Genomic DNA, 27589 nt, shown 5'->3' on the forward strand with positions numbered 1-27589 from the left:
AGTGGAGAGGTTACCATCAATGAAAAAAGTTAGAATTTTTAGCAGATCTAATTATAGACAGAAGGAACATCTTAATTTATACTGTAAAAGTCGAGCTTGGTTCTTATCTTCCAAGCTTTCCCTTTTTGTCCTGTAATAATTGACAGCCTTATTAAAGCGTTTGTTAACCCCAAAAAAAAAACATATATTCTCTTCCTTTAACCACTTTCAGGCCGGACCAATTTGCTGGTCAAAGACCAGACCACTTTTTGCGATTCGGCACTGCGTCGCTTTAACTGACAATTGCGCGGTCGTGTGACGTGGCTCCCAAACAAAATTGACGTCCTTTTTTTCCCACAAATAGAGCTTTCTTTTGGTGCTATTTGATCACCCCTGCGGTTTTTATTTTTTGCGCTATAAACAAAAATAGAGCACTTTTACTCTTACTATTACTTTTTGTTATAATAAATATCCCCCAAAAATATATAAAAAAACATTTTTTTCCCTCAGTTTAGGCCGATACGTATTCTTCTACATATTTTTGGTAAAAAAAAACGCAATAAGCGATTATTGATTGGTTTGCGCAAAAGTTATAGCGTTTACAAAATAGGGATAGTTTTATAGCATTTTTATTATTTTTTATTATTTTTATTGTGACTGCGACATTGTGGGGGACCCATCGGACATTTTTGACACATTTTTGGGACCATTGTCATTTATACAGTAATCACTGCTATATAAATGCAGTGATTCCTGTGTAAATGACACTGGCAGTGAAGAACCAGTGGGTGGCAGTGTAGGGGTTAAGTGTTCCTAGGGGTGTGTTACTAACTGTGGGGGGGTTGGGCTTTCATTTAGTGAACACTGATCTCTGCTCCAATCACATGGAGCAGAGATCAGCATCACTAGTTGCTAGGCAGAATGGAGAAATGCTGTTTACAACGGCATTTCTTCATTTGGCCGCTCCGTGAGACGATCGCGGGTATGCCCTCGGCGATCGAGTCCGTGGGTCCCGCGACCGGACTCACGGGGGTCCCGACCAGCGCGGGAGCGCGCCACCGGCGGCGCGCTCCCGATGGCAGGGCGGCAAATTTAAAGGGACGTACATGTACGCCCATTTGCCTGCCCGTGCCATTCTGTCGACGTACATCGTCGTGCGCTGGTCGACAAGTGGTTAAGCATGTTATACAAGTGCTGTGTAATTTGGCCCCCTGTAACACCTGTAATAACTGGCTGATCCTGCCTGGCTATACCCTCCCACCTGCAAGCAGACCACGTTAATGATGCCTGCTGAGCCCCTGACATCATGGTCTGTTTGCTTGCCTCTATCATCCGCAGCCTGCTCTTCTGTGTCTGTCTCCTCTGTCCTCCCCAATCCTCCCCTTTCTGCGTGTATGTATAATAGCGTGGCAACCAGTGTTCAGCTGACTCGGCTGACATCAGGAGACCTGAAGAGGCAGATGAGTGCTGGAAGACGCACTGTTATATATACAGAAAGGTGTATTTTTTTTACCCAACGCAGGCACAGGGACATTTACTGGTTTATCACAGCGCAGATGGGATGTTTTTATATAAGTGGGTTAACAACCACTTTAACCACTTAAACCCCGGACCATTTTGCTGGCCAAAGACCAGAGCACTTTTTGCAATTCGGTACTGCCTCGCTTTAACTGACAATTGCGCGGTTGTGCGAAGTGGCTTCCAAACATAATTGACGCCCTTTTTTTCTCACAAATAGAGCTTTATTTTGGTGGTATTTGATCACCCCTGTGGTTTTTATTTTTTGCGCTATAAACAAAAAAAGAGCGACAATTTTGAAAAAAAAGCATTATTTTTTACATTTTGCTATAATAAATATCTCCCAAAAATATATATAAAAAAAAAATTAGGCCAATACGTATTCTTCTACATATTTTTGGTAAAAAAAATCGCAATAAGCATTTATTGATTGGTTTGAGCAAAAGTTATAGCATCTACAAAATAGGGGATAGTTTTATGGCAATTTTATTAATATCTTTTTTTACTAGTAATGGCGGCGATCAGCAATTTTTATCGTGACTGTGACATTATGGCGGACACACCGGACATTTTTGACACATTTTTGGGACCATTGTCATTTATACAGCAATCAGTGCTATACAAATGCACCGATTCCTGTGAAAATGACACTGGCAGTGAAGGGGTTAACCACTAGGGAGCAGTGTAGGGATTAAGTATATCCTGGGGAGTGATTCTAACTGTGGTGGGCGTGGCTACGTGTGACACGTCACTGATCTCTGCTTCCGATCCCGCAGGCCGCCTCTTAAAGGGCAACGTACAGGTACGTTGGTTTGCCTTATGAGCCCCTCTGCCGACGTATATATCGGCGTGAGGTCATCGGCAAGCGGTTAAGCAAAGGGATGGTGGTAGGGTAACTTTAGATGTCAATATCTTTGTACATATTATTCTACAGTGTAGTTTTCACTGATAATGACAATACTACAATAATGTTTTCATTTTAATTTAAAACTCATCAAATGTATGTAAAATAAATATCTGAATTTACCTTTGTATTAGTTTACTGTAACCCCTTGCACAACCAACCCCTTTAACCACTTCTGGACTGCAGCACGCCAATATACGTCCTAACTTTTAAGAGGAATATCGTTGTTAGCCAGTGGTCAAGTTTCCGATAATGGTGGTCTCTGCATCGAATTTGCCGCAAGATCACTTTTATCGGCGGTGAGATAGGGCCCCCTCTAGCCACAGTCTGGTCCCTCCTCTGCTTACCGGAACCTTCGGCAGCGGTGGAGGCAATCAGTTCCTCTTCCTTGCTAGGTATCGAGACGAGTGAAGGGAAGATGGCCCCCACCCGTCTCCATACCATTGCAGGGTGGAAGCTACATGAAAACCTCACTTCCGCTCATAGCTCTTAAAGGGCAATTTTTTTTAGAAAAATATATATTTTGTCATGACATTTTTTTTTTATCTATAATGCTTTTTGCTATTACAAAGGATGTTTATTATTCCTATTGCAAAGCATGTCATGCTTTTTTTCCTATTACGTTTACATCCCTTCTAATAGGAATAAAAGTGACACAATTTTTTTTTAAAAAAACAGTGCAAAAATAAAAAATAAAAGGTAAAATAAATAAGAAAAAAAATGTTTAAACATCCCCTGTCCCGCCAAGTGAACGCATACATGAGCAGCGCTCGCATATGAAAATGGTGTTCAAACCACACATGTGAAGTATCGCAGTGAATGGTAGAGTGAGAGCAATAATTCTAGAACTCCTCTGTAACCCAGAACATGCAACCTGTAGAATTTTTTAAGTGTCGCCAATGGAGATTTTTAATGGTAAAAGTTTGTCGTCATTCCACGAGCGAGCGCAATTTTGAAGCGTGACATATTGGGCATCAATTTGCTTGGTGTAACATTATCTTTTACAATATAAAAAAATTGGGCTAACTTTACTGTTGTCTTTTCTTTTAATTCAAAAAAGTATACGTTTTCCAAAAAAAAGGGTTTGTGAGACCGCTGCGCAAATAGGGTGTGACAGAAAGTATTGCAATGACATTTTATGTATGGGGATTCAAAGTAATTTTCGAGCAAAAAAAAACTCTTTTTAACTTGTAAACAACAAATCTCAAAAAGAGGCTCAGTCCTTAATTGGTTAAGTAAGGTCAAAGAAAACAATAAAAATGCAATAAAGGTTCTGACCTTTCCACATTTTTTCCAATAGTAAAGAAAAAGGTTTTGGCTCTGAATACACTTATTTACCATAAACAAATTGGAAGCAAATGTAAGTTGAGCACTTTTAACCACTTTCAGACTGGACCATTTTGCTGGCTTAAGACCAGACCACTTTTTGCAATTCGGCACTGCGTCGCTTTAACTGACAATTGCACGGTCGTGCGACGTTGTTTCCAAACAAAATTTACGTCCTTTTTTCCCCACAAATAGATAAATAGATAAATAAACCGCTGCGGTTTTTATTTTTTGCGCTATAAACAAAAAAAGAGCGACAATTTTGATAAAAAAACACATTACTTTTTACTTTTTGCTATAATAAATATCCCCCAAAAATATACAAAAAAAACATGTTTTCCCTCAGTTTAGGCCGATACGTATTTTTCTACAGATTTTTGGTAAAAAAAAATCGCAATAAGCGATTTTTGATTGGTTTGCGCAAAATTTATAGTGTTTACAAAATAGGGGATCGTTTTATGTGTGTCCTAGGGGCGTGTTACTAACTGTGGGGGGCGTGGCTGTGTGTTAGTGAACACTGACCTCTGCTCCAATCACAGGGAGCAGAGATCAGTGCCACGTGTTGCTAGGCAGAACGAGGAGATGCTGTTTACTTCCGCATCTCTCCATTCAGCCTCCCCGTGAGACGATCGTGGATATCCCCGCGCCGATCAAGTCCGCGGGACCCGCGACTGGACTCACGGAGTTCCCGATTGTTACACACGATGGAACGGCGGCATCCTTAAAGGGATGTACCTGTACACCCATATGCCTGTCCATGCCATTCTGCCGACATACATTGTCGTGCGCCGGTCGGGAAGTGGTTAAACCCTCACTAAAATAGCTGCAACTATTTAGGCACTAGTATGGAAACCAAGAGGTAGTCAGTGGCTGCTTTTGGCATACAAGCTTGGCTTCATGTGTGGTCAGAAAGTGAAATGACAAGATGTCTCCATAGATAAAGGTCCTCAAGTCAAGTCCTCAAGTTTGGGGTTCTCATACAGCTGCTCACTTCATGTAAGGCCTAGAATAATATGGAGAGTACCAAGTTTTCTCGTGTTAGGATCGAATTTGAAATGCTTTGCACTATAAGATATTAGACATTTAGCTTTTTTAAATTAATAAGTTCAAGTGTGTGTTCTGCTTATTTGGGATATTTAAAAAATATATCATTGAATAAAATTCTATGGGAAATATTTGTAAAGCCATTGAAGCAAATCTACAGAATGGAGTACCAGTCATTAGCATCTTCTCAACAACATGTATCAACAGCAGAATGTCTTCTGAGAAATCAATGAAACAGTAATTAGAGCTGTGTTAGTCTTGTGACTTTGTTAGGGGTTTTGCTCTATTTACCAAAGCGTCAGCTTGGTCTCCCAAATCTTTTAAGAATCCTTAAGCGATTTACTTTAGGGCTTTTTAATTCTATTAAAGCTGTGTCTATCCAAGTTATAGGAAAACTGTAAAAAGTCCCCCGTTGTTGCACTTGAGTAATGCAGAAGTGCTCTTTCTATTATGAAATCATATTTTCATATAGGAATGTTTCTTACTCAAGGAGCAGCTAATTACACAGATAAAATACATATGTTGTAGCGGTTTTATGTGACAAAGGATTTGAATTTTTTTCGATCCATTCTTAGAGTTACACAACTCTGTCACACAGCACCTAATTTTGCTCTGTTGTAGTTTAGTAACACTTTCAGGTCCCCTCCCCAGCGGTAGCCTGTAATTGTAATTGGAAAGTAACAAGAGAAGCACCCTATTGATGATCTTATCTCCCATGCTGCTGTCTTCTCCTGTCAGGATACACCTTGCATTGCATCTCAATGGATTTTCTCCTTGAGCTGCTTCTCCTTCCCACAGTCTAAGCTCTGCTGTAAAGGAGATTTTAAGAGGCTGATACCTGGTATAATTCAGATACTTGCACTGCTTGTACAAGTATTAATAAATACAAATGTTAATGTTCCTTTTTTCCAATGGTGCCACGTAAAATGACCTTTATTTACCTTATTCCTCACTCCTCTGGCAGCCAGCACTCACTTCTTCTCTTCTATGCTTCAGGTTGTGGGTATGCCCTCTCAGTTACACTGCAGGACTAATTGTACTGCATTATACCTGATCTCACAGCTGTGATCAACAGATGAAATGCTGAAGAAAAGAGGTCCCAGGAGACCAGTTGCTTGAAAGTAGGAGCCTGCAGGATCAAGGGATAGGGTAAATAAAAAAAATAAAAAAAAAGAAGCTTTTTACTGGTATCTAAGACGAGAAATAAACTTGTATCTCCTAAAGTTCGTGGTTAGTTTTTCAAGTTCCCCAGATTTCAGCTTCAACGCTTCACACCAGTATTTTCGAGAACGGCGTGCATTTCTCTTTATGATAAAAGTCGTCTCTGCCGCGGATTCGCCGCAAGATGACTTTTATTCCTGGTGGGAGAGGTGCCCAGCCCCTCCCACTGCCTTCTGGTCATCTTCACCCCTTACTGGACCTGCCGATAGCGGTGGAGTCAATCACATCCTCTCCCATGGATGCTTGGCTGCTGACTAAAGGGAAGATGGCCCCCTGCTCAGCTCCGTAGCATGGCGCTTAAAGGAGTTTTTTTTTTTTTTAAAGTGACATTTTCTTTTTTTTTTTTTTTTTTTAAATGTTATTGTAAATATGAGATCTGAGTCTTTTTGACCACAGATCTCATATTTAAGAGGTCCTGTCATGCTTTCTTTCTATTACAAGGGATATTTACATTCCTTGTAATAGGAATAAAAATGACCCACATTTTATTTTAAAAAGAAAGTGTCAAAATAAAAAATAAAATAAATAATTTTTATTTTTTTTAAAGACCCTGTCCTGATGAGCTTGCATGCAAAAGCGAATGCATACGTGAGTCCACATATGAAAACGGTGTTCAAACCACACATATGAGGTATCGCTGTGATCGTTAGAGCAAGAGCAAAAATTGTAGCTCTAGACCTCCTCTGTGGCTCAAAACTGGTAACCTGTCGAATTTTTTAACCATCGCTTATGGAGATTTTTAAGGGTAAACGTTTGTCGCCATTCCACGTGGGCGCAATTTTGAAGCTTGACATGTTGGGTATCAATTTACTCGGCGTAACATTATCTTTCACAATATAAAAAAATTGAGCTTACTTTACTGTTGTCTTATTTTTTAATTAAAAAAAGTGTATTTTTTTCCAAAAATGTGTGCTTGTAAGAATACTGCGCAAATACGGTGTGACAGAAAAGATTTCAACAACCTCCATTTTATTTTCTAGGGTGTTAGAAAAAAAAAAAAAATATATATATATATATATATAATGTTTGGGGGTTCTAAGCAATCTTCTAGCAAAATAAAATTATTTTAACTTGTAAACAACAAGTGTCAAAAAGAGGCTCAGGGCTGAAGTGGATAATGAGTATGGACCTGCGTTAATTTGTGTTTTTATGCCTACAGTTGATCTTTTTGTTTGTTTTTTTATCAACAGAAGTCAAGATCAAGTTCTCATCATTTTTTTCACTCTACTTCCAGTTTTACTTGACCTCTTTTGTGATATGATGGAATGCATATACATACAGCAGGGGCATGACTTCACATGAAGCATCTATTCTCTCCTTAAAGAACTATAGAAACTTTGTTTTACAGATTTGGACTTCTATTATTTATGTTTTATATATTTTGTTACATCACAGCATACAGTCAGTTCTCTTTTAGACATTGGTAGGCCCAGGACAAATATCCCAAGGGTGACAACTCCTCAAAAACAATTGGTTCCACTGGTCATTTACAACACAGGGAGGTTGGTTTACTAACCTAAAATATACTGGGCACTGCAAGTGTACTTGCTCCAAAGCTTAGTAGGTAAAGCTTCACTTTGCAAAGAATACTCAATCACAAAGAAAAAAAAAACATTTTTGCTTGTACATGATTGGATGATAGAAGTAAGCAGAGCTTCACTTCAAATCTAGAGAAACCACACTTGCAGTGCACAGTATATTTACCTTTAGTAAATCAACCTCCCCATGTTGTAAATTACCAGTGGAACCAACTGTTTTTGAGGAGTTGTCAACCTTGGAATATTTGTCCTAAATCAAATCCTTTGTATTACAAAATTCAAGACAAGAAAATAAACTCCTAAAGGCAACCCATTTTAAAGCTAGCTATAGATGGTTTCTGCTCAACTGGCAACATTTTGATCCATTTATGGCCATTCCCGGGACTGTTGGAAAAGTTGTGTTCGATTGGCACATTCAGCCAGTGGGCTGTGGCACTGATCAGTGTATTTTGCCAGCAGAGGAGTCCCGCTGTCAAAATACAACAGCATGTCAGGGAGGATTCCTTTATCCATCTTGAATTCCAGCTGTCTGGCTGATAAAAAAAAGTCATCTATGGGCAGATTTATTTAGAAAATCTGTAGTTCATCTACTTTTGTGTTTTTCACACCCCTGCCGAACCATATAAGTAAGAGTGTGACTTCGGTATACAGACACAAAAAGGGGGTGGAGGGGTTTGGGACTTTAAATGAGAGACGCATACCAAAAAGAAATCATTGCAAAGAACATTTTTATTGTACCTTATGAGGTCATGTACAGCATACTCAATGACAAAACGTGCATACACAATATTGCGCAAACGCAAGGCATGCTAAAAAACTCGTATACAAATTGACGCCATGGTACTTTGGTATATCATTGTGTGAAGACAAGTCCTACACGACACAGGCCACTGGAAGGGCTGAATGGTATTTACAAGTTTTGAGTGGAACAATGTAAAAGAACATATAAAATCATCTGTATGGACATCATGCATCTCTGTAGGTCTGACACGTTAAGTTGGGGTATATCAACTCTTCAGGTGTGAATGCAATGGTGATCTATAAAGAGTCATAACCAGATGGTATATTATTGTAGCTAAATAATAAGGGTAAGTAATGGGTATAAGGGACAGAATGGGTATCCCTGTAAATACTCACGTCAACTGCATAGATGTGAACAGAGGATCAGAGCTTCTCGAGATGTATGGAATGGGAGCTGAGGTAGAGAAAAGTGGACAGGCAGGGAGCACTGGGGATTACCCAAAGACAATCTGCAAGTATAGGTGACAGTGAGCTAACACTTCTGTGGATTAAAATCATTAGTATATATTGAATGTATAGTATTATTGATGAGAAATGTGAAAAACCCATACCGTTTTTTTTTTACAAAGGAAGTAATAATCTTGCCAATCCCATATAAGCTGTGGAACTGCAAAACAACTCTTCCATTTCACCTTGTGCCCCTCCCCCACTAGGCGGTGCACTCACCAAATCTCCTTGACCCCTTAATTAATGAGCTGATGAAACGCAACTTTTTTCACTTCTATACAGCCTTCCAGTTTGCTCCTTCAGCTCAAACCCAATTATGCCTCTGGATAGCCACTTATTTCTCCAACTCCACATCCACCATCATATCAAACAGACAAAAAGATGAAAAGCCATTGTGCAGTACCCTTTTATTAAAAAATGTGCTCACTCACATTTACAACGAACATATGCCAGCCTTAAATAAAATGTCATCACCGTTATAGCAAAGAAATGCTTCTCACTTGCTCCACTTGGCAATAGGTCCATAACGTCATTTCCACCTATGTCATCTCCGGTGCGTGGAACACATGTCCAAGGAAGTAGAAAGAGAGAAAAGGTTTTTTGCTATTTCGGTAAGGACAATTTATATAACCACTTGCCTACTGGGAACTTTCACCCCCTTCCTGCCCAGGCCAATTTTTTACTTTTAGCACTGTCACACTTCGAATGACAATTGCGTGAGTGTCCAACGCTGTACCCATATGACATTTTTATCATTTTTTTCGACAGATAGCGCTCTCTTTTGGTGGTATTTAATCAACATTCTTTATTATTTGCTAAACTAATGAGGTTATGTTATAAAATGTTGCAAATAAGTAGTTTTTCTTCTCCACTGATGTACGCTGATGAGGCTGAACTGATTGACACTGATGGGCACTGATAAGACTCCAAAGACATGCAGGTAGGTCAATTGGCTTCTGTCCAAAATTGGCCCTAGTATATGAATAGGGACCTTGGATTGTGGGCTCCTTGAGGGTAGGGACCGATGTGAGTTTGCAATGTACAGGGATAGGGACAATTGTAGACACTCACTCAGGTTGAACTGGGTGGATTGGTGTCTTTATTCAACCTTACTTTTGCCACCAAGTACCAAGTCATGTTTTGCAAAGGGGTCAAATACTTATTTCACTCATTAAAATACAAATTCATTTATATATTTTTTTTAAATGCGTTTTCCTGGATATTTTTGTTGTTATTCTGTCTCTGTTAAAATAAACTTGCTATTAAAATTATAGATTGATAATTTCTTTATCAGTGGGCAAACGTACATAATTGGCAGGGGATCAAATACTTTTTTTCCCTCACTGTATTGCTACCCTTTAAATATACTTCATCATACAGACATGACTATTACATTCCATTGGCCTCTTGTCAGAGCAAACAATGAAATTAATTATCCCTATAATTCATGAAATTCATTGCTTTAGGTTATATTTATTTTAAAGGCATTTCCAGTAAACCTTGAAATTCATATAACCCACCAGCACAGCACTTAAACGTAAACTCTTTTGCCATTAATTCCATACACTGTTGTAAGTGATGGACTTCTAGTGCTGAAACCTGCAGTTCTGTGTGTAGTACAGTGAAAGAATGAGTCGCTCACTCTTAGCCTTGATGATAGCATCTTGCACACACTCCAATTTTCCTACTTACAAAGCGCCTTGCATTCTTTTCTCAGATTGTAAGACATTCTGTGAATGGACTAGGTGGGATCATGATGTTCATCCTCTGCTAATCAGCTCACAGAACTCCTTGTATTTTGTAAAAGAATACCAGACTTTTTGTGAATGGACAAGGTAGAGCGCAAGCGACCTGCTATCATTAATTACAGTGCTTACAATAGTGGCTGGGATAAATGAAAGTAATCGTTTTATCTAAAACAGCTGCATCCACGCATGGGACAGCCTTCACTAATTTATTTTTACAGGGAAAATTAAATTTTTTCCCCAGAGTTCAGCTTTAAAGTGTAGCCAAACCAAAACCTTTTTTAGGTATTGGATAGAATATGGAAGTGTTAAAAACCCTGTTAGATTTTAATTGTCTCTGCGACCCCACTGGAAAAAAAAAACACCCTTTATATTTCTCCCAGGGACCATTGATATGGTACAGATTGGAGATGACAGCTGTCACCGGATCAGAACCGTCCAGACTTCTCACTTCTCTGCTGTGTTTGTGGGACAGGCTTTCTTGAATGGACGAGGTGGGATTGTAGCATTTGTCCACCCCTTACCCTCCCATTGTTCATTCACAAAACACCTTAAATTCTGAGTAAAGTAAAATTGTGAATCAACAAGCTGGGAAGCATGTGACCTACTATTACCAAGTACAGCACTTACAATAGTGTCTAGGATGAATGAAAGTAATAGTTTTATCTAACAAAAAAAGCTGCTAATGGGGATACTTGTTCTTATGATACCTATCCAGACTTTTCACTTCCTACTGTGTCTCTGGGACAAGAATTGAAGGAAAATCTCCCCAACTGGACACAGGCCACAAAAAAAGAAATGAAAGACCTTACAACCATTCCTCCCTCTGTAATGCCAGAAAGGTGACTCTAAATATAATATATCTGACATTCCTGTACAGAAAGCGTGATGTAACAAGTATCAAAGTGGTTGAATTGCTAAAGGCAAATACACTGTTCACTTTGCAAGTGAAGTTGTACTCTGCAAGGGAAAGTTGCAGAGTGAACAGTCTAACTGCATTAAGTAAATCATTCCCAACATGTCATTATTAGTGATAAGAATAGCTTTTGACTTTTAGCCACTTTATTAGTTTAAACAGTGAAACTCTGTATATGAAGTGCAGACTTGCACTGCAAGATCCAGTAGGGTTCCCCCTTTTCATTTCTTATGTAGCGCTACCCCCTCATATCATGAGTATAATGAGACCCCTTTACTTCTGATCCCTGGGTGAGGCATGACCCCTGCTTACACCACCGTAAAACTGTAACCAAATGTAACCTGGGATATCACACAAAGGATAAACACAACACTTTAATGTAGAAAATGTTTTACTGAAGAAAATCTTTAATGTATGTAAGATTTAGATATAGGCATAGTAATATCAGCAATATCAGCACAAAATTAACATCTGACATATAACAGTGCCACTTTAAATAGACCCAATTTGTCCTGCAGGACTCAGAGTTTAAATGTAGAGAATTTTACCCAAACTAGCAAATGGAAGAGAACAAGGAAGGTTAGATTAGCTCACTTGTAGGCTCTCAGTGGGCTTGCAGTAACCAGAACCAGGGCTTATGTAGGAAAACTCTTCTGCCAGCTTCATGGAGCTCTTTACATTGGTGGACATTAGAGGTGTAGTCCTCTTTTTATAACAAGATGACACTTCCCAAGTGATAACACAACAGGCAGAGTTTCCTTTTAATAAAGGTGACAAGCTGGGAAGTCACTGTAAAGATGTCAGAAAGTTGTAAAAGGTTATTAAAGCCGAGGAGGGGTAGGTCTCTTTCCCGGTCTTCTCCTTTCCTCTCCCTCGAGTTCCCGGGCTTTCCTTTTTATATGCTCCATTCTCTTCCAGCTTATCTGAATGAAGAAGAGCTGCCTGCAGCATACAAGTTCCAACATTCTTAATATGGCTATACTGGCTCCTGTGCCAAATAAACTACAGACCACTGCCATCTTGTGGCCATTTTATAATCTGCTATCAGTAACAATGCAGTGTTTTACCCTTGCTATGGACCCTAGGGATTACAAAATAATACTCTTTACCTCTATGATGTAATAGTCCAAATAAGAAAGTAATCTACACTATTTTTTTTTCTTTCTAAGCATGCTCTGGGGTCGCTATTGGATCCTGCCTACATCTCTGATTAAAGGCCAGTGATAGGACATGGGGGAGCCTGTTTTCAAGGATCAAACAAAGGCTCCCTGAATCAACTTGCCAGTGGTCAAAAGACTTCTTTAATAACTCACTGTATACAAATTAGATTATATTCAATATCCAATTACAATTGACAGCTGAGCAGATTTAACAAGAATATTCCCTCCAGCTGAACATTAAAGGAGCAATGTAAACTCTAGATGCATTAGAGGGCAGTGGACTGTAAATTGAGTAGACTTTCTGACTTAAGCATATGTGCAGTATTTGCTGAATAGCACAGTATTAGTAATTATGCCATTGGTTTCACATTACAATTACATTATCCATTTAAATTGGTGTATTTTTCTTGGTTTAGTAATGTAATTAATTTATTCTACGTTTAGGAATAAAAATGTAAAAAAAAGGGTCATCTAAAATGGTCTCAGACAGCATGAGTCTATGGAGACAAATATCTGAAAATTCACATCCTGTCTGGTTAAAGAGAGCCTGAGGATCTGTGCAATGTTATCAAACAATGACAAGGAGAAATTACATTTTGCCTGTGGAGGAGGAAAGGAAGATGCAAGATTTCTGTGGATTGATCATAATTATTTTAAATCCCATAATGTAGTAGGCATGAGTAAATTAGGTTTCAGATACCTGGTTTATTTCTGACCATTTTGCAGATACAGTAGATATCTGTACGTTTCAATGTATCTGCCAAATCAATTTCCTTTTATATAGGTTTTAAATATCTTACTTCTAAAAATTAAAAACGGGAAGGGTTTGTGGAACATTATATGAAGCACAGCTGCGTAAGTATGCAAAAACATGTTTAATGATTCCTCGTCCATATACAAAGATTTGTAGTGACTTACGTAACATCGGTAACAGTAGATATCATATTAATATTTTATATTTCATATATATATATATATATATTATATATATATATATATATACACACACACATATCTCAACATGATTCACAAAAGTAGTGATAAACATATTGATATAGAATTCATTATTCAGGTTAGTACAGATAAATTATCTTAAAATTGATAACAATGAGGATACAATTGTTGATGAAATGCATAGTCCTGGAGAATCTCAAACACATGATTGCAAGATGTAGTATATAATGGCTCTACATGTTTCATGGAGTTATCCACTCAGCAGGAGCAATTTGAGATAAAAATATCTATAAAGAAATAGATGAATGCAGCGTGACGTTGGCGGTACACCGCGGCTGTCTGATGCTACAAATAGCACATACAGGTGGAGCACTCCCCTTTTTCACTCTGAGGCCATACACACCTTTGCTACTAGGCACTCCTTTTCAAGTGTAAGGTATTAATTGGTTGCTTGTTTGTTTTTTACCCTTTTCACTGGGCTCTTTTGGTAATACCCTCACCGTAGTAGCTTTGGTCAGCTTTGTGGCTCCTATCATTAAGTGGTTGTTCTCTAAATCTTTGTATATGGACGAGGAATCATTAAACATATTTTTGCATACTTACTTCGCCGTTGTGCTTCATATAAAGTCCTATAAACCCTTCCCATTTTTAATACATTAACAGGGATGGCGGCAAATGAACCTACCCACTCATTGCCTCACATAAATTCCCAACTCCCCTTTTTTCCCCCTTACTGTTAAAACTCATAAACATAAACTTTGTAGACAGGTTTAGAGGAGAGGATTGGGCAACCTGCCAGAATAGCAGATTTTTCAAATTGCACTTTTTTTTATGAGTCTGTCTGTTATAGCCTCAAGTTTTGTTCCCATTCAGTCCCCGAAAAGTTACATAAAATACAAAATACACTGCACATAACCAAATAGAGCCTCTACCTGTTGCACACATAGAAACTTATTTAGGATGCCTAGAGACTTAGTGGTGGATGGGTATGATTGCACCATTGGACCCCCCCCCCCCCCCCAAGCACCAGGATCAGACTGTAGACTTTCACACTGCAAGCGTTAAATGCTCATTAAGTCTAAGGGGTTGAGGAATAACCTGTAACATTTACTTCATCTCTCGCTACCAACAAATTGCACAATGTCATGGGACTGGTCTCAGTGTGAGACCTTGTCTGAGCACCGAGAGGCACATATTTTTGTTACTTTTGAGCACGAGCACCAACCATCACTTGATTGGGATTGTCATTAATGTGATTACAGCGTTATCATACAATTTATGTCATCTGTTTATTTGTTAATTATTTGACATTTAGTGTGATAAATTGATTTATTTTTACTACTTACCAACCAGCCTGTGACCAACCAGATTAATCTGTCTAACAGTATGCATTTAAAAACAGGGGTTTAGTTGCACAAATTTGAAAATACATGCCTAGGCCCCAGCAAGAAACCTTGTGTAGAGCCTACCTCTAACCTGACCTAAAATCAAGCATACAAAAAATGTGCCACTGCCCCCGCTTATAACTGGTCTTTGCAGCAAGGAGCATTGGAAGGCAACGCATATCAAAGAAAACCAAGGAAAAATCCTTGGAAATACTCCAAGCTCTACTTGCCAACCAACCTGCGACCAAACAGATTAACCTGTCTAACAGTATGCATTTAAAACAGGGATTTAGTTGCACATCTATTTTAATAAACGTTAGTTGTTTTTAATACAATGCACTATGGTTCTAACTTTTTTCTTCTGTGACTGACTGGAGCCAGCATTGTGGCTGTGTTTTGGCACTTTTTGATCCTACTTTATAATATCTGACATATGAGGCTACTGTGACATAAGATAGAAAGGAGTTGGCTACCCTTGCTGTGGTGTGACCGCATGACTGCTGGGCTAAGTTTAATGCTCAAGCTCTCTCTTCGAAGTTAACATTTCTGGTGCACATATAGAACTCTGTGTTTGGTAGAGGAGCATGGGGGTCACGCATCACGGAACTATATAAAAATATTTGCTTTTGTACTTTTTTCACCTTTTCTGGGATACATATATCACCTTGTGTGGTATGTTTATGTCAATATCAACTAAATCACTATTAGTTATGTTTGGATATACGATCTTATTTAAAGCTACAGCGCACTCAGTTATTTTATTGTAAGTGAGGATGCCAAGAGCTCGCCCACAACCTGGAGAAAGGAGGAGAGCACTGGCTGTCAGAAGAACAATGATTAAGTATTATAGCTTTTTTTCCATCTCCTAGGCTAACAGTCAACCCCTGCAGGGGGGTTGGTAACTGCACCTTTGAAACAGGAACCAATGCAGAAACACCAGAAAATAGAACTATGTAGATTTTAACCACTTCAGCCCCGGACCAATTAACAGCCTAAGGACCAGAGGTCTTTTTTACAATTTCGCACTGCACTGCTCTGGCACTCACTGGTAATTGCGCGGTCATGCAATGTTGTATCCAAACGAAATTTGCGTCCTTTTCTTCCCACAAATAGAGCTTTCTTTTGATGGTATTTGATTGCCTCTGCGATTTTTACTTTTTGCGATATAAATGGAAAAAGACTGAAAATGTTGAGAAAAAAATATATTTTCTACTTTTTGTTATAAGAAAAATCGAATAAACTCAATTTTAGTCATACATTTAGGGCAAAATTTATTCAGCCACATGTTTTTAGTAAAAAAAATGTCAATAAGCGTATATTGGTTTACACAAAAGTTATAGCGTCTACAAACTATAGTACATTTTCTGGAATTTACACAGCTTTTAATTTATGACTGCCTATCTCAGTTTTTGAGGTGCTAAAATGGCAGGGCAGTACAACCCCCCCCCCCAAATGACCCCATTTTGGAAAGCAGACACCCCAAGGAAATTGCTGAGGGGCATGTTGAGCCCATTGAATATTTTTTTTTGTCCCAAGTGATTGAATAATGACACAAAAAAAAAAAAGTTTACAAAAAGTTGTCACTAAATGATATATTGCCCACACATGCCATAGTGATATGTGGAATTGCACCCCAAAATATATTCTGCTGCTTCTCCTGAGTATGGGGATACCACATATGTGGGACTTTTTGGGAGTCTAGCCGCGTACGGGACCCCGAAATCCAATCACTGCCTTCAGGATTTCTAAGGGTGCAAATTTTTGATTTCACTCCTCACTACCTATCACAGTTTCGAAGGCCATAAAATGCCAAAATAACACAAACCCCCCCCCCCCCCAAATGACCCCATTTTGGAAAGCAGACACCCCAAGGAAATTGCTGAGGGGCATGTTGAGCCCATTGAATATTTTTTTTTTGTCCCAAGTGATTGAATAATGAAACAAACAAAAAAAAAAGTTTACAAAAAGTTGTCACTAAATGATATATTGCTCACACATGCCATAGTTATATGTGGAATTACACCCCACAATAAATTCTGCTGCTTCTCCCAAGTACGGTGATACCACATGTGGGGGACTTTTTCAGAGTCTAGCCACGTACGGGACCCCGAAAACCAAGCACTGCCTTCCGGATTTAAATATAAAACGCTACTAAAAAAATTGTTAGCGATCGCAGGGATCAGGCCTGACTCTGCGAACGCTGCAGTTATGTGTTTAGTGTTTTGTAAGTGACAGTGATCGATCGATACTGCACTTGGGTGGGCTGGGCGGAGGGGCAAAACGCAGGTGCCAGCAGGTATCTGGGCTGATCCCGCTAACAATGCATTTTTTTGGAACCCTAAACTGCTGGGGACGCTAGTATAGATCTGATCAGATCAGATATTGATCTGTTCAGATTCTATACCACTACGGGAGGTGTAGGCTTTGCGCGTGGGTGTTAGCAGTACTGGCACTAACCTAGGGCTGCCTGGGGCGACGCAGACCCTGACCCTAAAACCTAATTGATATCACCCGCCGGGTGATCAGGGGGTTAAACCTTTATTGGGTAATAAATGGTGGGTGCCCTGATGCTATAAAAAGCAAACTAACCAGAGTCACCCGTAACACTAATACGGTGATCACTGGTGAAAGGGTTAACTAGGGGCAATCAGGGGGTTAAAATCTTTATTAGGTAGTGAATGGGGGTCCCTGGCGCTATATAAAAACCTGACGGGGAACCTAAATAACTAACTGGCTAACCAGCGTCACCAGTGACACTTATACGGTGATTGCTGGTGAAAGGGTTAACTCTAGGGGCAATCAGGGAGTTAAAACCATTATTGGGTAGTATATCGGGGTACCTAGTGCTATAAAAACCTGGCGGTGAACCTAAAAAAATAACTAGCTACCTAGCGGCACCAGTGACACTAATGCAGCGATCAGAAAAATGATCGCTTAGTGACACTGGCAAAATGGGGTGAAAGGGTTAACTAGGGGCAATCACGGGGTTAAAACCATTATTGGGTAGTATATCGGGGTACCTAGCGCTATAAAAACCTGGCGGTGAACCTAAAAAAATAACTAGCTACTTAGCGGCACCAGTGACACTAATGCAGCGATCAGAAAAATGATCGCTTAGTGACACTGGCAAAAGGGGGTGAAAGGGTTAACTAGGGGCAATTAGGGGGTTAAAACCGTTATTGGGTAGTATATCGGGGTACCTAGCACTATAAAAACCTGGCGGTGAACCTAAAAAAATAACTAGCTACCTAGCGACACTAGCGACACTAATGCAGCGAACAGAAAAATGATCGCTTAGTGACACTGGCAAAAGGGGGTGAAAGGGTTAACTCTAGGGGCAGTCAGGGGGTTAAACCTTAATTGGGGGTGGTAGGGGGCTACCCTGGACCTAACACTAACTGCCTGACAGTTTTTACTGTCACAACTGACACTGAATGCAGTGATCAGTAAATAAATGATCACTGCAATCAGTGACACTGTGACTGGGGGGGGGGGGGGGGGGGGGGCGGCGGCGGCGATCGGGGGGTTTGTGTGCCGATGTGTGCCTACATGTCAGTGTAGTGTTGGTGCACACTTACTTTCACTGTTCTCCTCGTAGTCCGGTCAAAAAGACGAGGAGAGTGACATCACTTCCTCCCTGCCTGTGTTTACTATACACAGCTGGGGAAGCTTCTCATTGGCCAGGAGCGATCGAGAGGGGATGGCCAGAAACCAACGGCCAACCCCTCATCCCGGATCACTCCTGCAGCGAAACGGACCGCCGCATCCAGCGGGAGGGGGGTCCGATCGGACCCTCCACCTGCTGGAAGGTGAACACGTACATGTACGTGCTTGTGCCTGTCGGTGCCATTGCACCGACGTACATTGCCATGCGGCGGTCCTTAAGTGGTTAAGCTCTGACTGCTGAATCTAACTCAGGTTTTGATTTATAAATATGAACTTTGGCTCTGTTTACAGGTTATGCAATATTTTTTTTGTGTATTTCAAACATTTCTTTGCATCTTAACATTTGAAGAATGTTACACCTTAAATATGAGTTTAACATGTAACATGCCCCAAGAGGTGAACTTAAACTTTAAGGAGTTTCTCCTTTGTCCTGTTCCCAATTTATAAGCTTCAAACACTTTTGTGTGCATTGGTTAGTAGGTATGGGCGAACGGTTCGGCCTGAGCATAAGTTTGTGCCGAACTTTCGCTGTTCGGATGTTCGGCAAACAGCCAAATGGGTCGTTCGACCGTTTGTTCGGCCCCCTAACTGACCACAATGCATTGCGGCACTGGACAGTGCATTCGGGGGCGGACTGACAACACATGGGGCCCCCGGGCAATAGGAGATTATGGGGCCCCAGGCAATAGATTATGTAGCCACACAGTATACACACACACATACAGTATATACACACAGACACACAATATACACACACAGAATGGTCAGTCTGCCCCGAGTGCATTTCAAGCCTGATTGGCTGAAGCAGTGAAAGCACACAGAATTGTCAGAGTCATGATTGGACGCTGTCATCATGACTTTATCCAATAATGGCTCATTCCTGCCCCACAGTATAAAAGTATTCTTTCAATGGCAGCAATTTTCAGTGTGGTTTTGGCATGGAGGGAGATAGAACATGGCTCTGTTCAGTACTATTAGTTAGTGTGCTATACTGTGCTATTTTGCTTCAATTGTCAGTGTAGAATATTAGTTCATTAGCTCATAAACACAGCCCCCCCTCTCCCAATAATGTCTGGGAGGACAACAAGGAGAGGCAGATGTTCCCATGGCACTGTAAGGAGGCCAGCAACAAATGTGTCCACAGGCAAAGGTGGACGTGGTGGTCAATCCTCAGGCAGGGCATCATTTCCTCTGTTTAGTGAGTTTGTCCATGCTATCCAGCCACAGCATGCAGAGGAGGTGGTGGACAGGCTTACTAAACCTTCCTCGTCATCCTCATCCTCTGTCACACAAGCAGAGACAAGTGTGCAGTCCCCTGCAGTTGCCAGAGTGGCTAAACCTGCCTCCTTGTCCACATCTATTCCTGTCATAGCCCCAACATCAGCCATTGAGGAGTCAGCTGAGTTATTTGACCATAGCTTCATCCACTTGCCCAGCCATTACTGGATTCAGATGTTGGTTCTGAGGATGACAGGAACATGAGCCTAGAGAGAGGGAGGAACACTGGTAGACAAATTGGCATTCATGTTCCCCAAGCTGCAGTGTATTGCCAAGTTGTCTCCAGTGATAATGATGAAGATGGAGGAGATGGAGAGGATGATGATAATGAGGTCACTGATGCGACTTAGGAGTCAGAGCAGAGGAGGAAACTGAAGGTGAGGCGGCACAACCCCAAGGAGGCTAACATCAAGAAAGAGTAAAGCGCAGCCACCCTATTCCATCACATTCTTCAGCTGTTATCTTTTGGCCCACTCCCCAAAGCTAAGCTGTCTGGGCCTTTATCGGCACATCTGCAGCAGATTGCACTGTTGCTATCTGCAAACTGTGTCTCAGGCACATCAAACGTGGCAAAAACACCAACCATTTGGGTACCACATGCTTAGCAAGGCATTTAACATCCAACCACTCAGCCTGTTGGCAAGAGCACCTATAAGCCACACAAAAGGGGCAAAAATCTGTCCCTCCTCCTCCTCCTCCTTACCCACTTCAGTCTGCTCCTGTGATACCAAGTCCTTACCCCTCAGCAGGGTCCACTGACAGGGATGATGGTATAGCATAGGTTGTCCCAGGTCTTTGCAGCACATCTGCCAGCAGCACACTACCAGCTGTAGACTGTAGCCGGCAAATTTATCTGCCCCATCTACTGCAGTGGAAAAAAAAATACATTCCCTGACACTCACATGCCCAGTGTCTGAATGCAAGCTTGTTAAAGCTGTCTCCAACTTCTGCCTTTCAGCCTGGTGTATTCTGCTCCCTTCAGTGACTTTTCAAAATGTGCTGTACCACAATGGCAGGTTCTCAGTTGCTACTACTTTTCACGTAAGGTCATTCCATCTCTCTACCATCACATGGAAGGTAATGTTCTTGTATCATTGGGCAAGGCAGTCAGCCATAAAATCCACCTTACTGCTGACACGTGGTCCAGCAAGCATGGGCAGGGACGATACATTTTGTTAACAGCACACTGGGTAACGCTGCTTGCAACTCGAAAGGATGCAGGACAGGGCTCGGTGCTGTAGCTTGCTGTGCTCCCACGTCTCAATACAGCTGGTGGTGATGATGCCAGAACTGTGAGCTCTACCTCCTCCTCCTCCTCCTCCTCCTCTGCCACCTCAATGCCCTCTGCAGAATTGTCCTATGAACATCAGGTACCCCCTAAGCATTCAAAGGGCTATTCCCCGAGTCAGGCTAAAAGGTGCCATACAGTGCTTCAGCTGATGTGTTTAGAGGACAGGAGCCAAACCGGAGCAGAGATTCTTGCAGCTCTGCAGGGATAGGCCCCGAGGTGGTTCACACTACACCAGCTGGAGCCAGGAATGGTGGTGTGCGATAATGGCTCAAACCTCCTGGCCGCCCTTAGACAGGGAAAGTTGACACATGTGCCATGCCTGGCACATGTCCTCAATTTGGTGGTGCAGCGTTTCCTAAGTATGTACCCAGGGTTGCAAGATATGCTAAAGCAAGCCAGAAGAGTTTGTAGCCATTTCAGGCGGTCATACACAGCCAGTGCTCAGTTGGCTGAAATTCAGAGGGAATTCCACCTGTCCGTAAACTGCCTAATTTGTGACATGCCCACCAGGTGGAACTTAACTTTAGGAATGCTGCAGTGGCTATACATGCAGAAGAGGGCTGTCAATGAGTACCTGTGTCAGTATGGCCCCACGACAGGCTCAGGCCACCTCAGCTTTTTTACCCCATGCCAGGGGCTGATCATTAAGGATGAATGCGCTGTATTGTAACCATTTGAGGAGGCCACAAGGATGGTGAGCCGTGACAGTGCATGCATCAGTGACACAATCCCTGTTGTGTTCCTGCTGGAGCAGACTCTGCATGGCATTATGGACAGGGCACTGGAGGCAGAGCAACAGGAGGAAGAGGAGGACTTCCTTTCCCCTCAAGGCCCACTTTATCCAGACATCATTCCTATGTCACAGAAGACACAGGAGGAGGATGAGGCGGAGGATGAGGAGGAGGATTCTAGCACATTCATAAGGTTCAAAGAAGAGGAAGACATGCATCAATCTGTAAGTGATGGCTTTCCAACCTCATGGAGTAGTGCGTGGCTGGGAGGAGGAAGTTACAGATTCTGTCATCCTGAGTGACCCTGAGGAGTCTGCTTCTCAAGCCTCAGCAAATGTGAGGTACAATCTCATGCTTTAAAGCCTGCAAAGGCACCCAAGAATATATATATGTGTGTATATGTGTATATATATATATTGACTCCAGTAGGTTACAGTGTCGTGGAAAACATAGTTTTGAGTCTTCTGTTGGTCAAGAGAGGAATGTAAGTGAGGCATTTCGGAATTTTTTAGTCCTCGCCATCCAGGGCTGTCAGCTTCCACTTCCCATCAGCAGCGTCTGCACCACATGGTGGACCTCTGGGCCAAAACAGAGATGGAGAGCTTTCTAGCTGACGATCCACTGACTTACTGGGTCAGGAGAATAGATCACTGGCCAGAACGTGCCGTGTATGCTATTGAGTTGTTGGGCTGCTCTGTATCCAGCGTGCTTTCAGAAAGGGCTTTCGGTGCTGCAGGAGGTTTGATTACTGATCATAAAACGCATCTGTCCACAGACTCCGTGTACCGTTTGACTTTTATAAAATTGAATCAGTCCTGGAATACCAGCTATGAAGCCCCTGATGCCGAAGTCACCGATTAAGTCTTTTTGAGAGGTGGAATCTCTGCAGGACTTTGAGGCTGCCTAGCTTTGAGGGTGTTTTTTATCATTTCATCTGGAAGAATTTTTTTGGGATAGGTTTCATGGGCACAATTAAAACCCAAAGACCATTTTTTCTGAACCTGTTTGACAGGTGCATATCAATGCAATTTTTTACAGCAGGGTCAACTCTTGCTTTCATCAAGATTACCTCTATAGGGTTATGGTTGGAAGGCGCCACGACACCCAAAGACCAATTTTTACATACCCGTTACTTCTATCCAAAGTCAAAGTGACACCAAAATGTATCCAAAAAATCTCTAATCTTGTTCCAAGTGCACTACATTGTGGCCTCATCATACACACTGGCTCCCCAGCTGTTGCTGAGCAAAATAAAAGCGGCTTGCAGGGAAATTTTCCTTTTTTTTGGCTTTAAAAATAAAGAAGAAGCAACAAGTCCTTTCTGCCACTGCGACACACAGCTTGTAGTTCTCAATGAACTATGATGGTGCTGATGAGCACCTTTTTAGTTTACTGACAGAAAGCCCTACAGAGGTATGGACAAGAAAGCTGAAAAAGGTGCCTGCAGGAGCCTGACATTACACCTGCAATCCACTGATCACAGGTGCAATGCTCTGTAGGCTACTGGGGGAAAAATATTAAATACACATTTTTTCTGCAGAAATATTTGCATTGATTATTTTTTCTCCAAAGGTGAACTGAGCCTTTATCCACTTGCCGACCATATATTTTACATATACGGCGGCAAGGCGGATCTGCTGCACAGGATCATGAACCTAGTATGTGATCCTGCACTTCCTGGTCTGGGGCATGCATGCACACAGCGGGCAGCCTACTCCAGCTATGATTATACTATGCGGGAACTGATGCGTGGGTACCGTGGACTTGATATCTGCCAGCACCCATTGATCCTTTGTCCCTGCTTTGCCGTTCTCCCTCCGTACCAAAGATCCGTGCCTTCCCCTAGTACAAGCAACTCTCCTACAGTGAGGAAAAACCAGTTAGGTGCACAGTTAACCCTTTGATCGTCCTTAATGTTAACCACTTCCCAGCCAGTGTCATTGGTACGGTGACAGTGCATATGTATTTAGCACTGATCACTGTAATAGTGTCACTGGTCCCCAAAAAAGTATCAGTGTCCAATTTGTCTGCTGCAATATCGCAGCTCCACTATAAGTCGCTGATCGCCACCATTACTAGTATAAAAATGTTTGCCAAAAAATATGTAGCAAAATACATATTAGTCTATATTGATGAAGAAATTCGATTTAAAAAAATAAAAAATATTGGATGTGTTGTATAGCAGAAAGTAAAAAATATTGTTTTTTTTTCCAAAATTGTCTTTCTTTTTTTATTTATAGCACAAAAAATTTTAATCTCAAAGATGATCAAATAACACCAGAAGAAAGCTCTATTTGTGGGAAAAAGGAATATAAATTGTATTTGGCTACAGCGTTGCACGACCGCGCAAATGTCAGTTAAAATAATGCAGTGCCGTATCTCAAAAAATGGCCTGGTCATGAAGGAGGATAAATCTTCCAGAGGCCAAGTGGTTAAATGTTCATGGATAAGCTTTGTGCTTAGTTGCAGTAAAAGTTTATATAAGGGTAGCACATTCAACAATCTTTGGCAAGCAAAGGCAACGCAAGGCCCCCTTGTCCCTGCACAGAAGATTTTGGAATAAAAATTTGAGTTGTGTTAGTTTTATATTTATATTTCAAAACATGGTAATCATTTCTGTTCCCTTATACAAAGTCTTAAAGTGTTAATAGACCCTAAAGCTGTCCATACATGGATCGGAAATCTTCCACTTCAGCAGGGACCAGCCAAATGTCCATTCGTGTATGGGCAGGATGGGTATGCACAAGTCGATATATCAATCGACTTGTGTACAACCAGCCTGTTCTTTTTTTTCTCTTGAGCAGCACAGCCAGCTATAGCTGTGTACAGGCATACCCCACTTTTAAGTACACAATGGGGTTTATTTACTAAAGCTGGACAGTGCAAAATCAGGCTCACTTCTGCATAGAAACCAATGAGCTTCCAGGTTTTATTACCAAAGCTTAATTGAACAATCTGGGGTTAGAAGCTCATTGGTTTCTATGCAGAAGGGAGCCTGATTTTTCACGTTCCAGCTTTAGTAAATAAACCCCATTGTATACTTAAAAGTGGTATGTCTGTATTCTGACAGCAGGAAAGTCTGCCCCTGTCATAATACAAAGGCTCAGTGGGAGGGTTTGATGTGGTTGGAGGAATTGAGCCACTTTCTTTTGATCAACCTGTTGGTTGAACAAAAAGAATGGCTCGTGTATGTCCAGCCTTACAAAATCCAATTGAAGTTAATAGCCTCAAGTGATATAAAGTGATGAAGCAAATCTTCTCACATAAGCTATACCTGTTTTTCTGCAGCCCACTCTCCTCCAGAGCCCCCTAAGATGCACATATCAGATGGTATTTCTCAGCTTCCAGCATGCAGGGGGCAGGGATTTGGCATCATACACTGTGCAACACAGAGCAGAGAGCTGAGTGTAATCTGACACCCGAGTGGAGGAATAAGCACACATCCTTCTACATAGTACATAAGAAATATGCACATAGAGATTAGAGGATGTCACATGGATTGCCTGGTGTTGAGATAAACTGTCAGAAGTGACTGATGCAGGTTGCAGGGGAAGAAGAGCAGCCATGATCCACACTAGGTGCTATGGACTGAGGCATGTACATGTTATATGAGTATATGCTTTGTTAATTTTTCTTTTAAAAGGTTTACAGCCATTTTAAAATTATATTAAACCCTCACAAGAAAAATGCACATGGTGGTGCAGACGTCAGCACTTATCTTCATTGCTGTGTGCCTTTCTTTCCAGACCCCTATTAGAAAATTGCCTCTCATTTGGTTCGGGTCTTCAGGTGTCTCAGTCTCCTTACAGTGTTTCCCATTGCAAACATCATTGCATGTTCACCCCATGAGGCACTATGTGAGCCTCCTTGGACTTCTGTCTGTGTCTATAGGGCATATAACTACCTTCTTGCTCCTCCCTCCCCAAAATGAGTGCTTAACAGCACAGATCAAGTCTGTGCTTTCCCTAGTATAGGCTTACTGTGATGTAATCAGGATGTGTGTTCCCCTGCACAGAAATTAAGGAAAGCAGCACTTCCGCACTTGAAACCAACAGTGGTGAAAAACTAAAATTGTACTTATAATTTTACTTAGAGGGATGACAATTTTTACAGGAGATGGTTTTACAGGCTCTCTAATATGCATTAGGGTAAAAACAGTGGCACTTTTAGTACTACTTTTGTGATCACTGATTGATATATTGTTTCTTTCATTGAATCTGGCAAATAGAAAGCAGATTGCGGGTTTGTCTATTTTAATATAATAATTTTACTAAAAAATGCTGCTAATATCAGCAGCATGATCTAGTACTCAATTCAGTTTTTTAATATAAGAAGTATAAATATTTAATAAAGAAAATGTTATCCTGTCTTTGTGTATTTATGCTTTTTAAAAAAATACACAAACCCAAGCATAGACGTGTGTGTTTTTGTGGGTTAGAAAATAATAATAATTAATAATAAAAAACCTTCAGTGCTGATTCCAAAGACAGTGGACTGACAATAACTAACTAGAAGATTTGCATTGCCACTATACCATAATTATGATAACAAATAGAGAATAAAGCCAAAGTGTAATGAGAAGAATGGATAATATGCAGAACGTCTTCTGTGACTATTGGTGACCTGTACTTAGTTATCACATTATCTACATGGCCTGGAGAGACACTAGGTCTAACATGAAACCCATTATCATTATCCACTTTTAGATACACATATATTTGGATCTGATACAATCACTAGTTAGTTTGCTGTCTTAAAATATGGCTCGAGACAAAAAATGTTACATTTTGCATAGAGTGAAGAATGATTATAACACCTGTCAAGTTATCATTGCTGTCTGTGCCCTTTAGGGAGATTTACCCTCTCTTTTCCGGCTCCAACTGTTGTAATGGTGACTTATCCTTTGCTGGGACCTCTATGCCTGGTCTGTATAAGCAGATAAAATCACAGCAGATCGTTTTTATCAGATAGCTGAACTCACCAAAACACCCTTTTCATCAGCATAGGTCTTTATTGCAAGCAGGAGGTATAGCAGATAACAAGATATGGCAGATGATTAAAAGACGGTATTTTGCAGGTCAAAACATAGTAATGTGTGCCCGAATGTGAGCAGATAGCACGGAGCCTAGACAGAAGTGGCCATCTTCATCCCCACACCACAATGAGGAAGGAACAGGAAATATAGCACCAATATGGGAGGGGCACAGAGAATACAGAAGCAAAAGACAAAAAGGGCAGGTGCAACAACTGAAATAACCACAAGATGGCAGTATATTAACCAATTATATAAACATTGAAGCGGAGTTCCACAAAAAAATGGAACGTACACTTATTTGCTTCCTCCCCCCTCTGGTGCCACATTTGGCACATTTCGGGGGTGGGGGGGCAGATGGGGACCTGTCTTTAACAGGTCCCCATCCCCACTTCCGAGAGATGGCGCTGCTGTGCCGTCCCTCGGAAGTTCGACCCCCTTCCTCCACCTACGGGCCAATTAAAAAGCACAGCGCACTTCAAGCATGTATAGTAGGGGAAGCAGCCTTGAAGTCAAAAGGCTTCATGGCTGGTTTTCCTTAGTGGAGATGGCAGTGGCAGCACCCGACAGCCGATCTGAAAATCCGCTGGGGTGCCAACATCATGGGCTCCCTGGACAGGTAAGTGTCCATATATTAAAAGTAAGCAACTACA

The 27589-nt window shown here is 41.1% G+C and overlaps 1 protein-coding gene across 5 annotated transcripts in view; it reads left to right on the forward strand.

Annotated features, from left to right (window-relative positions):
• The window catches only part of DLGAP2 (DLG associated protein 2), a 1292461-nt gene that overhangs the window by 597180 nt on the left and 667692 nt on the right, over nt 1-27589 (forward strand). The window lies entirely within an intron of this gene.

This window comes from Lithobates pipiens, unplaced genomic scaffold (genome assembly GCF_037356315.1).
Source record: "Lithobates pipiens isolate NorthernLeopardFrog02 unplaced genomic scaffold, aLitPip1_a1.2 Scaffold_18, whole genome shotgun sequence".
NCBI classification, from domain to species: Eukaryota; Metazoa; Chordata; class Amphibia; order Anura; family Ranidae; genus Lithobates; species Lithobates pipiens.